This window comes from Equus przewalskii, chromosome 5 (genome assembly GCF_037783145.1).
Source record: "Equus przewalskii isolate Varuska chromosome 5, EquPr2, whole genome shotgun sequence".
Classification (NCBI taxonomy): domain Eukaryota; kingdom Metazoa; phylum Chordata; class Mammalia; order Perissodactyla; family Equidae; genus Equus; species Equus przewalskii.
Window position 1 is genome coordinate 75442997 of NC_091835.1, and position 14650 is coordinate 75457646.

At 42.6% G+C, this 14650-nt stretch overlaps 1 long non-coding RNA gene across 1 annotated transcript; it reads left to right on the forward strand.

Moving 5' to 3' along the window:
* Window positions 1–9859: 9859 nt before the first annotated feature.
* On the forward strand, window positions 9860–13219 carry LOC139083623 (uncharacterized). The gene is made up of 2 exons (XR_011540495.1): window positions 9860–10138; window positions 12431–13219. It is a non-coding gene; the product is annotated as an uncharacterized lncRNA (long non-coding RNA).
* The last annotated feature ends 1431 nt before the right edge of the window (window positions 13220–14650 follow it).

Here is a 14650-nt window from a genome sequence, read left to right on the forward strand (position 1 = left end):
GATCATGTTCAAACCGCTGTCTATCCTAAGCTTATCGCGATGCCCTGCTCCGAGGAAAGCTCTTCGCTGACACTCCCTCTCTTAAGCCTCAAAGCTACTCTGAGAGGCAAGATATAGTAATCCTCATCTTACCACTATACACAGTGACATCTAGGAAATGACAGTCTGAGAAGAGGAGGTGTCAGGAACACTCACAAAACAGCACAAGTGGCTGCTTAGTTGCAGCACGAACAGTGGAGCGTTCCAACGTGGAAGGACCACCCTCCTAGACTGACAGGCAGTGACCTCCTGGTATTTGCTCATGATCAAAGTGCAGAATGTCATCCAGAGACAAGGGTTCGATGACTTTCTCGAGACAAATTTGCTTCAGATCAAGACTATTGGCTGTGTGACCTTGGATGAGTTATATAACCTCTCTGAGTCTGTTTCCTCTTCTACAAAACAGGAGAAATAACACTTCACAAGCTCCAAGGTGATAATGTGTGTAAACATTTCTATGTAAACACTTAGCCCAGGGCTTGGCACATAAAAAAGGCTCATTAAATGTTGGCTGCTAGTATTACTCGATTTTTCCACCCATCTTACTGAGGGCCTTCAAACCCAGGACAGCAGAAACTCTCACTTTGAAAGAGCTAGTGACTGACGCTTACTATAAGGTACTTTTCTCTTCTCCTGGACAGTCAAAAAGACATCACCAATGGCGGGTTAGAATGGCCCTGTGGTAAAATTTTGCTTGTACCTTTGTCACTAACGAACAGCTCAGTTATTCGCATTTAATTTTCCCCAAATGATATGAAAACCAACCTGACATTCCCTGCCCGTGCGCGCGTGCACACACACACACACACACACACACTATTGGCTGCGGAAGTCTGACACTCTTGGGCCGCCCCTCCCCTGTTCCCTGGATCATACAAGAACCCGGGGCTCACAATGAATGGAAAGATTGTCTACCATCTTCCACTCCCAGTGGCAGTGTTAAAAGGGAAGTTGTTTATTCCAAAACTGGAACTTGGAAACTGGAAAAGTTGGGTTAACTCTTCAAGCATACTCAAGACTTTCATATTCAGCCAAGACTTCTGAGTCACATTTGTTGTGGGATTTTTCAGGACTTGGCATATATTGGAGTTAGTGGCCACCTGTGCATTTGGCTTAAACTTCCGTATAGTGTCTGGACCCCTGTAATGGGCCCTAGAGTGGGTCTACCTCACTTCCTACAGGTTTTTCCCTCATCCCAGTTAGAAGCAGGAGTTCTTCCAGGAAAGCTAGTTAGTAAGACAGAGGAATGTAGCGTAACTTGGCAGAGTAGTAAGTGTGGAGATATGAAGCAATGTGTGCCCTTTGCTGTCTGTCCCTAGAGATACATCGATTTACTTCAATCAATAACATTTATAAACAGGTACAATCTACAGAGACACAATGTTTTCAACCACATGTAGGAGAGAGACCTATGAGAGACGTCCGGGGTAAGCTGGGAGAGCTGCTAGGGTAGATTGCAAGCCCTCTACTTCTGTTCCTAAACTCTACTCTGCACTGTAGGCAGAGTCGTTCTCAGAATGGTTTCTGTGACACCACCCATTCTAGAGCATTTCTATCCAGCTTTGCCAATAACTTGATTAACTCCATATTAGAGGCGGAAGGCAACTAGGGACTGACTTATCCCTCTCTTTTTACTAATAAAGAAAACAAGGGGGCCCAGAGACATTAAGAAACTTGTCCAACATCACCCAGTTACTCAAGGGCAGAATTTCAGGACTAGAATTTCAGGGTTATCTAGTCCAGCCCCCACCAGAGGCATGAATCTCTTCTAGAGACGCCCTGTCAACTGGTTTTACATATCACACTCAGAAGCTGCCAGGAAATTTGGGAGTTTGTTTCTCAATCACCAGGCCAAGGATTGTTTTTACAGCTAGATACTTACCTTTCTAAATCTATCTGGCTCAAATCAATATTAATATCAGCTGGCATTCCTGGAAGATCACAAACCAAATTATACAGGCAGGGTGAGGCCAGGAAGCAAAGCAGAGGGTGATCAGGAAATAAGGTGAGTGGGTGGGAGGTGAGTTAATCTTACCTTGGTTTGGTCATTCAGGAATCATACACAGCGTAAGCTAGCTGCCCGCCTGACTCTTGACTCATTCCTTAGTCTCGGTGCGGACATGACTTCTTCCAAGGAGCCATCTCCGATCCCCCAAGTCTAGCCCAAGTGTTCCATCTTACCGGAGTTCCTATTGACAAACAGCCTGTACCTCTCCTGCCATTATGCTCATCACACTTTATTGTAAATACTTGTTTATTTGTGTCTGCTCCGTGGTACTGAAAGTTCCCCTACAGTAGGTACTATGGCATGTTCACTGCCACGTCTCTAGCCCCTGGCACAGTGCTGGGCTCCATCGCAGGTGCTTCAACATAAATCAGTTGCATGAAGAACAAGGTGTGGCCCTGGATTTTTGGCGCTTGGAGGAGAATGTCTTCAATAGCCCCATCCAGGGCCTAGACTGGGGCACCTCAGATATAAGTTATTGGTCTTACTGAAGCCTGAGTTGGATTGCTCTAGAAAGCAAACTGCCAGTATATCTATGTACACACACAGGAGTATGTGTGTGTGTGTGTGCACATACAGTGGAAAGATGAGAGAATGGGGAGACCAACATGCTAGAGAGAGCAGCTCTCACAGTGTAAGACCTCAGGAAGCTAGTTCTCTGGGGATTAAACCCACCAGCTTTGAGGGACTTGTTCCCCATGGATCAGAACCCTATTGGGGCCTCAGAATCAGTTGTTCTGAATGAAATATAGAAAATACTTGCTTGACTGCTGGTAGGAGAGGGCCTACAGTTTTCAAAGAACTTTTACCTTTAGTTTTCTCTGCTTTCTAGAGAATCATGGACCCGGATATCCTCAAGGACGCTGTTCACCCCCTTCGGGGTGAACATGACTATCCTAAAGTTGCCAGGTTTTATGATGCAAACTTGAACTCCAAAGTAGTGGGGAGACTTCTAGACTGAAGAGGTTGGCAAATCCTCTCTTCCAAAAACAAGTCTAAAATTGGACAAAATTGTCAAAAACAATGGTTTAAGGTCTCCGGAAATTAACCAAAGGTAAACTACAAATTGAGAATAATTTATTCATGAAGAATTGCTAGCTCTTCAGGTGGGATCAGAAGGAATCTGTGATCTCCTTGCCTGTGGCCACTCTCCCATCCCCACTCAACAGGTGAGAATGGCAGAGCTGACTGGAAAATCAGCAGCTTTGCTGCCAGAGCGGGCAGGCTGGATTTCAGGCAGAAGGTGAAAACACACCACTGCGTTATCAGGAAAAGTAGCAAACTAGGTGGAACGTAGAACAGGGACAACCCACAGCTCTTCTAGCCTGAGCTTGTGGCCCTGGTTGAGGCAAACAGAAGACATACAGAAATTTAGCAGTGAGACCCCGGAAATGAGAGAGCCATTGAAGGGCTGGAATAAGCTCTCCATACAGAGCCAGCTGACTGGGACAGTGCTCACACACATGGGGAGACCTGTGAGAGCCAAGCTGAAGGCTAATGCCAAGGCTGATTGGAGAAATGGCTGGTCTCTGAATGCCCCTGCTGGGCTGTGACAACCCAAACCGTCTCCAGACATTTCCAAGTGTCTTCTGGCAGGACTGGGGGAGCAATATTGGCCCCCATTGAGAAACATTGCTCTAGAGCAACTATTAAGAAAATGACATTTTAAAAGAAGTTTTTAAAAATCAGGAGAGGAACTAAAACGGCACACCAAAATTTTTTTAACACAAAAGATGGCAGTAAATGAGGAACGGAACAAAAGTGACATAAGACCTAAAGAAAATAAATAGCAAAATGACAGATATAAATCCAATGACATCAATAATTACAGTAGTATAAATGGTCTAAACATCCCAATCACAGGTAGAAATTGTGGGACTGGCTATGAAAGGAAGACCCAACTGTATGCCGTCAACAAGAGACACACTTTAGATCCAAAACACAAACAGATTGGAAGTAAAAAGATATACTGTGCAAATAGCAATTGTAAGAGAGCTCAAATGGCTATATTAATCAACTTTAAGAATAGAAATATTCCTAGAGACAAATAGAGGCATTTTATAATGTCCTTACATCTGGAAGGTATAAAATTTATAATGTATATGCCTAACAATAGAACTCCAAAATAACATGCAGCAAAATGAACAGAATGGAAAGGAAAAATAGACGACTCAATAATTACAGTTGGATATTCCAGTGTTCCTCTCTTGAATAGTGATAAAACAGTTAGACAGAGAGTTAGTAAGATAGAAAGACTTGAACACCATTGTTAACCAACGTGACCTAACTGATAGTTGTAGGACGCTCTACTCAACAGCAGCAGAACATACTTTCTTTCAAGCGCACATGAGGCATTCTCTACAATAAATGATATGCAAGGCCTTAAAATAAGTTCCAATAAAATTTAAAAGATTGAAATCTTACAAAAATTGTTTCCCAACCACAGAGGAATTAAATTAGAATTCAACAAGAAGAAATTTGAAAGTCCCCCAAATATTTAGAAATTAAGCAAAATATGTCTCAATAATCCTTGGGTTAAAGAAAAGAATCACATGGGAAATTAGGAAATAACTTTGTTTTGTTTGTTTTAAGGATTGGCACCTGGGCTAACAAGTGTTGCCAATCTTTTTTTGGTTTTTTTTCTGCTTTATCTCCCCAACCCTCCTCCTGTACACAGTTGTATATCTTAGTTGCAGGTCCTTCTAGTTGTGGGATGTGGGATGCTGCCTCAACATGGCCTGACCAGTGGTGCCATGTCCGCGCCCAGCATCCGAACCCTGGGCCGCCACAGTGGAGCGCGCGAACTTAACCACTTGATCACAGAGCCGGCCCCAGGAAATAACTTGAATTGAATGAAAATGAAAACAAAATTTATGGGATGCAGCTTAAGCTGTGCTCAGAGGGAATTTTACAGCTTTTCATGTACTCACTATGATTAATCATCAGGGAAATGCAAATTAAAACCAGAATGGGATACCACTGCACACATACTGGTATGGCTATAATACAAAAGACAGACAATGCTAAGTACTGGTGAGGACATGGAAAAACCAGAACCGTCATATATTGCTAGTGGGACTGTAAAATGGTACAGCCTCTTTGGGAAACAGTTTGGCAGTTTCTTAAAAAGTTAAACATACCCAGCCAGCCCCATGGCTGAGTGGTTAAGTTCTCGAGCTCCACTGCGGCGGCCCAGGGTTTTGCCGGTTCGAATCCTGGGCGTGGACATGGCACTGCTCACCAGGCCATGCTGAGGCGGCATCCCATATACCACAACTAGAAGGACCCACAACTAAGAATATACACCTGTGTACCGGGGGCCTTGGGGAGAAAAAGGAAAAAAATAAAATCTTAAAAAAAAAGAAAGAGAAAAAATTTATTAAAAAAAAAAAAGTTAAACATACCATATGAACCGGCACTTCCATTCCCAGGTATCTACTCAAGAGAAATGAAATTAAGGCAATTTGAATTTCACAGTAGTGTTATTTATATTACCCCCAAACTGGAAGTAATCCAAAAGTCCATCACTGGTGAATGGATAAACAAAATGTGGTAAATCCATATAATAGAATACAATTCAGCAATAAAAAAGAGTGAACTATTGAGATATGCAACAACATGGATAAGCCCCAAAAGATTATTCTAGGTAAAACAAGCCAGACACAAAAGACTACCTATTGTATGATTCTATTTATATCAAATTTCTAGAAAAGGTAAATCTATAGTGACAGAAAGCAGATCAGTGGTTGCCTAGGAAAACCTGGAGTGCAAGTGGGAATTGACTTCAAACAGGTGCAGGAAAACATTTTGGACGAAGAAAATTTTTTATTACTGGACCGGGGGATGGTTTCACAAATTGTATAAATTTAGTAAAAAAAAGATATCAAACTGTACATTACATACAGTTCAATACGTGAATTTGAGGTATATAAATTATACCTCAACAAAACTGTTTAAAAAAAAAAGTAAGAATCTCTAACCTGCAAAGGAGGCAACCCAAAGACCAGAACTGATTCATCACAAGAAATGTCTCCAAACTCTTCTCAATTCTCTGCGCTTAAGGGACACTGGGTACATTAGAAAAGGAGAATTCCTGGAGTCTGCCAGTCTAGTCCAATCCTCCCAGAGAAATTCCAACCATTTTACCCATAGGTACAGAAATGCAATTATTAAACCTTCCGAACACTGAAGACTATCAAGGAAGAAGTTGTTACTGGAGATCTCCAAAAAGAATTGACTTTTTCTGTGTGGCAGAGACTGCCAGACGTCTGTCCCACAATACGCATTATTCCCTTCATCCATGATAATGAAATTTTTAGCTGAATGCATGGCTGCTCAGAAGGAGAACCCACAGTTTCAGCCTGTCTTGCAGCGAGGTGTGACAATGTAACTAAGTTCTGACCAAATTAAGTGAGCAAAGCAAGATGTGCGGAACATTTGTGCTGTGCCTTAAAGGGCCGAGGCTTGTCCTTCCTTTCTCCATTCCTGCTGCTGGAGCCATCTTGGACTGTAGGATGGCAGAGCAAAAAGACTAAAGGAGTTTGAACCCCTGAGAGATTAATAGAGAGGAGATACCATATCATTCCAGATTTTTCCATGAGGAAGAAAGAAACGTCTGTCTTGTGTAATTCACTGTTAATTTTGGTGTCTGGACATGCAGCTGAAACTATATCCTACAACAAGAATCCCACCTGTTACAATCCAGAAGCTGCAGAGTGGGGGCACTTCTTTCCAAACGCATCCATTAACCAGTCAGAAAGGAAAGACAGGTGGGAGGAGTGGAGGAAGGGAGGAAGGCAGGATGGGAGGGAGGGGGAGAGAGAGGGACAGAGGGACAGAGGGAGAGAAGGCAACATTTCTATCCAGGCCTGACATCCGGAGCATTTCCCTGCTGAGTCACAAGGAGACCAGTAAATACCTAGCGAGGATGGCTGCGGTTGGCAAACTTCTCTTTCTTTGCGTAAAGGAGAACAGAAACCAGTGTGAGAAATGTTACAATCCGCTGAAGCCGTTCCTGCAGAGGGAGGGGAGGCTCTTTCAGGCTCTGGTTCCAGGTCTGAGCCCAGAGATCATGAAAAGCCTCCATGAAGAGGCTGTGCACAATTACAGGACAGGACACTGGGGCATCAAAGGACAACCCTACAAGGCTGGCTGGGGAGGAGAAGAGCGAAAAATCTTCATAGAGAAAGACGATTGCAAAAGGCAGGAAATTATTTTGAAATGATTTTGCCCCAAACTGTGCCAATGCTGGAGAAGGAAGGGCATAAACATAGATGGGCAAATGAACAGAGACAGAGATTGTGGTGAATGGCCCCTGAAACTCAGACAGACCCCTACCCTGTGAAAGACTGAGGGAGAGTTGGGACTGGAAGATAAGGAACCATCCATTCCCACAGACCTGCAAGTGGGGCCGTCTGCAGGAAGCAAACAGGAAGAGAAACACTTTCCACCGGAACGGGGTCCAGCAGAACACATCAAAATTCTAAGACAAAGCTCTGCAACCAAGCCACCAAAAAGTGTCATAGATTGAAGATGCAGGAGAAACTGATCAAATATGTCCCCTCTAAATGCCACCACCAACAAACTAAAACACCTCTACTCTTGCTTGAGCAGATGGCTGGAAGGATATGCAACTGCTACAAAACTAGATTGTGTGGAAAGCAGTGGCTCCCTCCAAGAATTTGAAGAGTGTCAGGCTTGGAGAGGCCCACACCCGTGATGAGCATGAAATGCTGCCTTTTTCATTTATTAGACAAAATACGAGTACATGTTAATTGTAGCAATGTTAGAAATAAAATTTAAAAATAAGGATTATCCTCATTTCTATTACTCTGGAAAAACACTGTTAGTGGCTAATTTTATGTTATATAACCTTCTAGTTTTATATGTATGTATAATATATTATAAATTAATATAATATAAATGTATATTGTAAATATATCATACTATAAATATATTCATTATACGTATATGCTATTATACATGCATGTTTAACTTTTGAATTTTTGAATTTTTTTCCAGCTTTATTAAGATATAACAAACATATAATAGTGTGTAAGCTTAAGGTGTACAATGTGTTGATTTGATACACAGATATTGCAAAATGATTACCACCATAGCATTAGCTAACACCATCAAGTTACATAATTACCTTCTTGTGTGTGTGGTGAGAACATTTAAGATCTACTCTCTTAGCAACGTGCAAGTATATAATACAGTATTATTAACTATAATAACCATACTGCATGTTAGATCCCCAGAACTTAATTGTCTTATAGGCAGAACTTTGTACTCTTTGACCAACATCTCCCCATTTCCCTCTAGATCTATCCAGGTTGGATTTCCTTCTTTCTTGTGTCTGAATAATATTCCCTTCGTGTGTGCATACATAGATACATACATACATATGTGTATATGTATACATATACCACATCTTGTTTGTCCGTTCATCCATCCACGAACACTTGTTTCCATGTCTTGGCTGTTGTGAACAATGCTGCAATGAACATGGGAGTGCAGATATCTCTTCAAGATCCTGTTTTCTTTGCCTTTGAATATATACCCAGAAGTGGAATTGCTGGATCATAGGGTAGGTCTATTTTTAATTTTTTGAGGAACCTCCATGCTGTTCTCCACAGTGGCTGCACCAATTTACCTTTCCACCAATAGTGCACTAGGGTCCCTGTTCTCCACATTCTCACCAACACTTGTTATCACTTGACTTTTTGATAACAGTCATTCTAATGAGTGTGAGGTGAAATCTCATTGCGGTTTTGTTTTTCATTTTTGTTTGTTTCAAGATTTTTTTTTTTAAAGATTGGCACCTGAGCTAAAAACTGTTGCCAATCTTCTTTTTTTTTTCTTCCCAAAGCCTCCCGGTACATAGTTGTATATTCTAGTTGTGAGTGCCTCTGGTTGTGGCATGTGGGACACCGCCTCAGCATGGCTTGATGAACGGTGCCATGTCCACGCCCAGGACTCGAACGGGGGAAACCCTGGGCGGCCGAAGCAGAGCCTGTGAGCTCAACCACTTGGTCACGAGGCCAGCCCCTCAAGATATTTTTTTATTTCCCTTTTGATTTCCTCTTTGATCCATTGGTTGTTTAGGAATGTGTTGTTTAATTTCCACATATCTGTGAATTTTACAGCTCTCCTCCTGTTATTGATTTCTAGTTTTTTAAAAATGTAATCAGAAAAGATATTTGGTATGATTTCAATCTTCTTAAATTTGCTAAGACTTGCTTTGTAACTTATCATGTGATCTAGCCTGGAGAATTATCCTAATTTGTATTACTCTGGAAAAATACTGTTAGTGGTTAATTTTATGTTATATAACCTTCCAGTTTTATAAATATTTATAATATATTATAAATTAAAATAATAAGAAATATATAATACTATAAAATATATTCACTATACATGTATGCTGTTATATATAAATGTTTAACTTTTTAATTATTTGTCAACTAAATTTTACCATAAAATGGTTTATAAACTGCCTTTTTCACTTTGCAGATGTAGGAGATATTTAACCGCTGGCCTAAAATAGCATCCATGTATCTATCCACCTCCCTTTCTGGGAAATGCTCTTATTATGTGGTTTAAATGGAAGATGCCATCCTCTCAGAGATCCCACCCACACCCAAGGCCCCACTGATTAATCAAACGATGGGCCTTTGACTGAAGCTAGGCTGAGAATAGAACCCTGGACCCCTGGCTACAGTTCATTGATCCAGGGATTGTCATCTGAGCCAAATATTTTTTTAACTTGGCTCCAAAGAGAGCAAATTTTAGCTCTGGTCTGATGATGAAGCTATGAGGTGTGAGGTTGGGAACTGTCAAAGGCCACGTGTCACTGTGAAGAGGAAACTAGTCTCAGAGGTGTGGACAGGAGACATCGCCTCTGCTTGTACACTCATTCCTACTCAGAGTTTCCAGTCCGTCTTTCCTACTCAGAGCTATCAACCCAGCAATTCCGCCTGCCTCCTGCTTTTCACCCTCTGCTGGATCATCGGTCTCCAGGTCTTCTCCTACCCTTCACAGAGGTGGCTTTCTGAGACAGGTAACCAAGAAGGAACAGGCCATGGAATAGAGGTGAGCGGATGACAAGAAGAGCCAAAATATAGGATCTAGTCTGGGCAGGATCCATCCTGGGAAGGGTGGGGGTGTCCCATGGGGCTCTGCCTGAGACCACCAAGGCTGTGGGGATGGACATAAAGAAGATAGAAAAGGCCGGCAGAAGTGAGGGGTGCACCGGGACAAACCTCATAATCACTGGTGGTGCCAGGTCATTTGGGGAGAATTCATCCTCCCATAATCCCCATCCTGGCCCTCTAACTCCCTTCAAGTCAACATATAACAACAACAACAAAAATAATAATAACGTAAGATTATATAGTATTTATTGTGGGCTATGCAGTATTCTAAGAGCTTTACACATATTACTTCATTTAATCTTTACAACAACCTTATGAAATGGATACTGTTATTATCGCCATTTTGCATATGAAGAAAATGAGGCACAAAGAGATTAAGTAATTTGCCCAAGGTCACACAGCTAGTAAGTGGCAAAGGGGGATTTGAACTCATGAAGTCTGATTCCAGATCAATGATTTTTAATTACGATTTGAAAGGAAAAAATGGCTTGCCATGCAAAAGCAGCCCCATGGCATGTGCCCATGTGCCCCAGCCCACCCTACTCACCTCTCAAGGGTCCCTCCTATGAAGAGTCTGGAGCCATTACCCCTGGGGTGTCCATGACCATGCAGCCATCACAGAAAAACTGTTGCCCTGGAATCTACAGGAGATTCTTATAAACTGATGTCGAGTTGTTTTTCTCTCTTTTTAAATTGTATTCTACCTTATATCCTGCTCTGTCTTTTGGAAACTTATTCCCTCTCCTTGCTTTCCTGGGTGTTTATTGCTGTAGCCACTTGTCAACAGTTTTCTCGCTCTTCTAGTTCTCAATCAGGATTTGCTGGACACTGTCAGGGGAAAGAGATCCAAAGTCCAAGAAATTAGAAGGATTCAGGATAGACAAAGAAAATCTGGGCGAGATCAGGAAAAGAACCACCTCTCTCCATAAACTGCTATGGCTCCCCATTGCACAGAAGACAGAGTACTAATTCTCTAACTTGGCCTGTGACTCCTCTCCACTAGCTGGCTCCATCTGTCCGTTACAAAAAACTTTTCATATACTACCTCATGTACACTTTACCATAGCCCCTTGGGGGAAGTGGCATTATCCCCACTTTATTGGGAAAGACATTGAAACACTGAGGGCTTAGATGACTTACCCAAGGTCACATAGAGTGGAGCCAGCATTTTATTGCAGGTATCTGGGCTCCAAGTCACATGCCCCAGTGCCCCAGCGTGTGTAGAAGCTATGAGCAAAGACCTTGCAGGCGGATGATCTGGGTGAAGTCAAAGCTCTTTGCGTGGGATATGGGGTAACCCATATAAAAGAACTTTGTAAAATTATGAAGTGCTACACAAAGATGACTTATTATTAAACAGCTTATGCTTATGTGAAGTCTGCTTATATCCCTACGGCTACATACCATAGAGCATGACTAAGTAGAATTAGCTGCTGTCTTAGATCTGGATCATCGTTCTTTTCCGTCAAGGTAGACAATTAACAGCAAACTTTATAACTTAATAGTATCTCTGTCTTATTTAGTAGGCTGGTGTCATCTTCTTGTGGGGTCAGTACTTGGAATAAGAGGACATCTAGATTAAGAGTAATATATCTAAGTCATACTTCTGTCCCCCACATACTCCTTCACCCACTAGGTGTCTGCAGCCATGTTCTGTGTCTTGGTGACATCCAGGATCGCCGTCTCCAGCATGTCTGACGTCTGGTCCCTCAGGTTTTAAGCTCCCTTCTCCGTCAGACATGCGGCCAGCACCCTCAAACCTCACGGGTCCAGCTGCCTGGACAGAAGTCTCCCAAAGCCCAAGTCACATGTTGCAATTAAGTCATAGTCATCTTGGAGGTGGCTCACCCGTCACCTGTCTCCCCAGGTACCAGGGCAGAAAGTGGTAAAGCCACAAGGACAGTGGGGGCGCGGGGGGCAGAGGTCTCCTTCGGTAGAAGGAGAAATTCAGATCTCTCCTTCCTGGCAAACTTAGAGAGAAGAGTTGGCATTTCTCTCCTTACATACAAAGCCCTCTGAAATGCCTCCTCAGTGGACTTTCGATTCTGGCTTTGAAAATTATTTACTAGCTGTTCATTTTCATCTCCTAGTTGAAACTTATCCCCAACTGTTAAACAAACACACAATATTTAAAATCCTCACTCCTGCGTCAGAAATCCCAAAAGGAACATTTTGTTCGTCATTTCAAGTTTGGCATTAAAATTCTCTGTGTCTGTTTTTTCTGGCCCAGGTACAGCGTTCACACTGGTTGTGTAAGCATGTCTCAACCGGTCTGGCCAGGCGATCGCTCAGTGACCAGCCAGCCCCGTGTTACTCTGGAATGCATTCTCTCCTCCCCCTCTCCTCACTTATGGGTTGAGGGTCACTGGAGATCGGAGAGCTTGCTGAGGCTGGGGGAAAGGCAGCCACATCGTACAGGAGAAGACGAGGCCCGGGGAGGACAGAGCCTCCTCTGTCTCCACAGGGAAAGAGCTGGAAGAGAGGCCCAAGAAAGGCTGGTTAGGAGAAGTTTCACGGAAACAGGAGCAAGCCACATCACAAGCTGCTGGCCGTGCGTGTGTACACAGGCACCCCTCAGGCTGAAACACAGCAAGGACACACTCAAAGAATAGGATTTTAGAACCAGAAGGACCTGCCCTGCCAGTTGCTTACAGGATATGTATTTACTTTCTCTGGGTCTCAGTTTCCTCCTCATTAAAACTAGAATAATAATACCCTCCTTTCAAGGTCTGTGAAGAAGTGCTCAGAACAGGGCCTGGCATGGTAAGCACTACGTGTTTGCTGTTACAGTGTCTGGTGAACCGCTGGGGCTGGAATCCTGACTCTGCCATTTATTAGCTGCATAATCTTGTGCAAATTACTTAACCTCTCTGAGCCTCAGTTTCCTCCTCCATAAAACAGGAGAAACCTCACAGGGCTTGTTGCAGAGATTAAACAAAATTAAAAGGATATTGTGCAGAAAACACTAAGCATAGCGCTTGGGACTGAGTAAATGTCCAATAAACGCTAATAATTATTATTTCTATTATTTTATTCTTACATTTCTCTCATCATCTCTAGTCTTGCTCCTTTTGCCCCCCTCCAATCCAGTTCCAATTCCAATTCATTCCCCAATGGCAGCAAAAGTGATCTTCTTTAAAAGTAATTAACCTCAGAACAAATCTGCAGTGACAGCAAGCACATCAGTGGTTGTTAACTGCAAAGGGGCACCAGGGAACCTTCTGGATGAGAGACACATTCTCCATCTTGATGGTGGTGATTGCACAGGTGGATTCATACGTAAAAACTCATCAAAATTTACAGCTAAAAGGATGAATTTTGTTTTATAGCAATTTCACTTCAATAACGTTTGTTTCAAAAAAAAAAAAAAAGCAAGCAGCCTCCCTGGTCATCTATTACATTTCTCTATTTTCTCTTCTCAATGGCATTTATCAGTTTCTAAAATATGTCATTCATTTCTTTAGATGCCTATTGCCCAATTCCTCCCCCATCACAATAGAAACTCTTGGAGGGCAGGGACTCTGTCTACCTTGTCCACCACTATAATTCCAGCATCTAGAACTACGCCTGGCACATAGTAGGAGCACAATAAATTCTTCTTGACAGACTAACTCATTAAAATCCTTCAGTGGTACTACCTCCAAATTGTATGCTGATTTCATCCATTCTCATCATCCCCGTTATCACCAGTTTCGCCTAGGGTACCATCGTATCTTGCTGGATTATGCAGTGGTCCCCTTGGAAGTCTTCTTGATTCCACCATTGCCCCCTCATTTCCACAGAAGCCCTAGAGTAATCTTTTTAAAATTTAAATCAGATCACATTACTCCTCTGTTTAAAAAAATGTGGAGAATATTTGACAAAGAGGCTGAATGAGTGAATAAGAAAAGGAAAGGCAATTCAAAACTCTAGGAAAATAAAAAAGCTATACAGGAAAAGTTATGATCCTAATATGAAATAAACTGAAATGTAATATTGGAGCAGATAAGAATCTTAGTCCTCAAAAAATACCTCAACTATTAATGATGGGGTGGTGGGATAGCCCTCAGAGCAAAAAATTAGGTCTTCTATCTGCACAGCTTATTTCTCAAACGTCTGCTGTCCCAGTCTACGTGCCCTTTCTATCTGGTGAATCTCTCCTGCCTTCCTGCCGTGGTGGGACACATGAATCTTCAGTGAGGTCACCCAGGGTCTCATCAGCCTAAACACACGATGCAGCTGTGACTCTCTTGAATCTTGCCATCTCCCCGATGTACTTCCAGAAAGTGAAGCCCGGTCCCTCCTGCTCTGGGAGTTCCAAACCTCACCCGCTTCTCTCCTCAGCCAGAGTGAATCTCCTTGTCTTAGGAGAAAGGCCCTGCTAGTCTGAGACGTTGTGGATGCCCACAAGTCACATTCCTTTGTCTTCTTTCCCCAAATCCTGTAATTCTTCTAAAGGTATTAAGGTTGG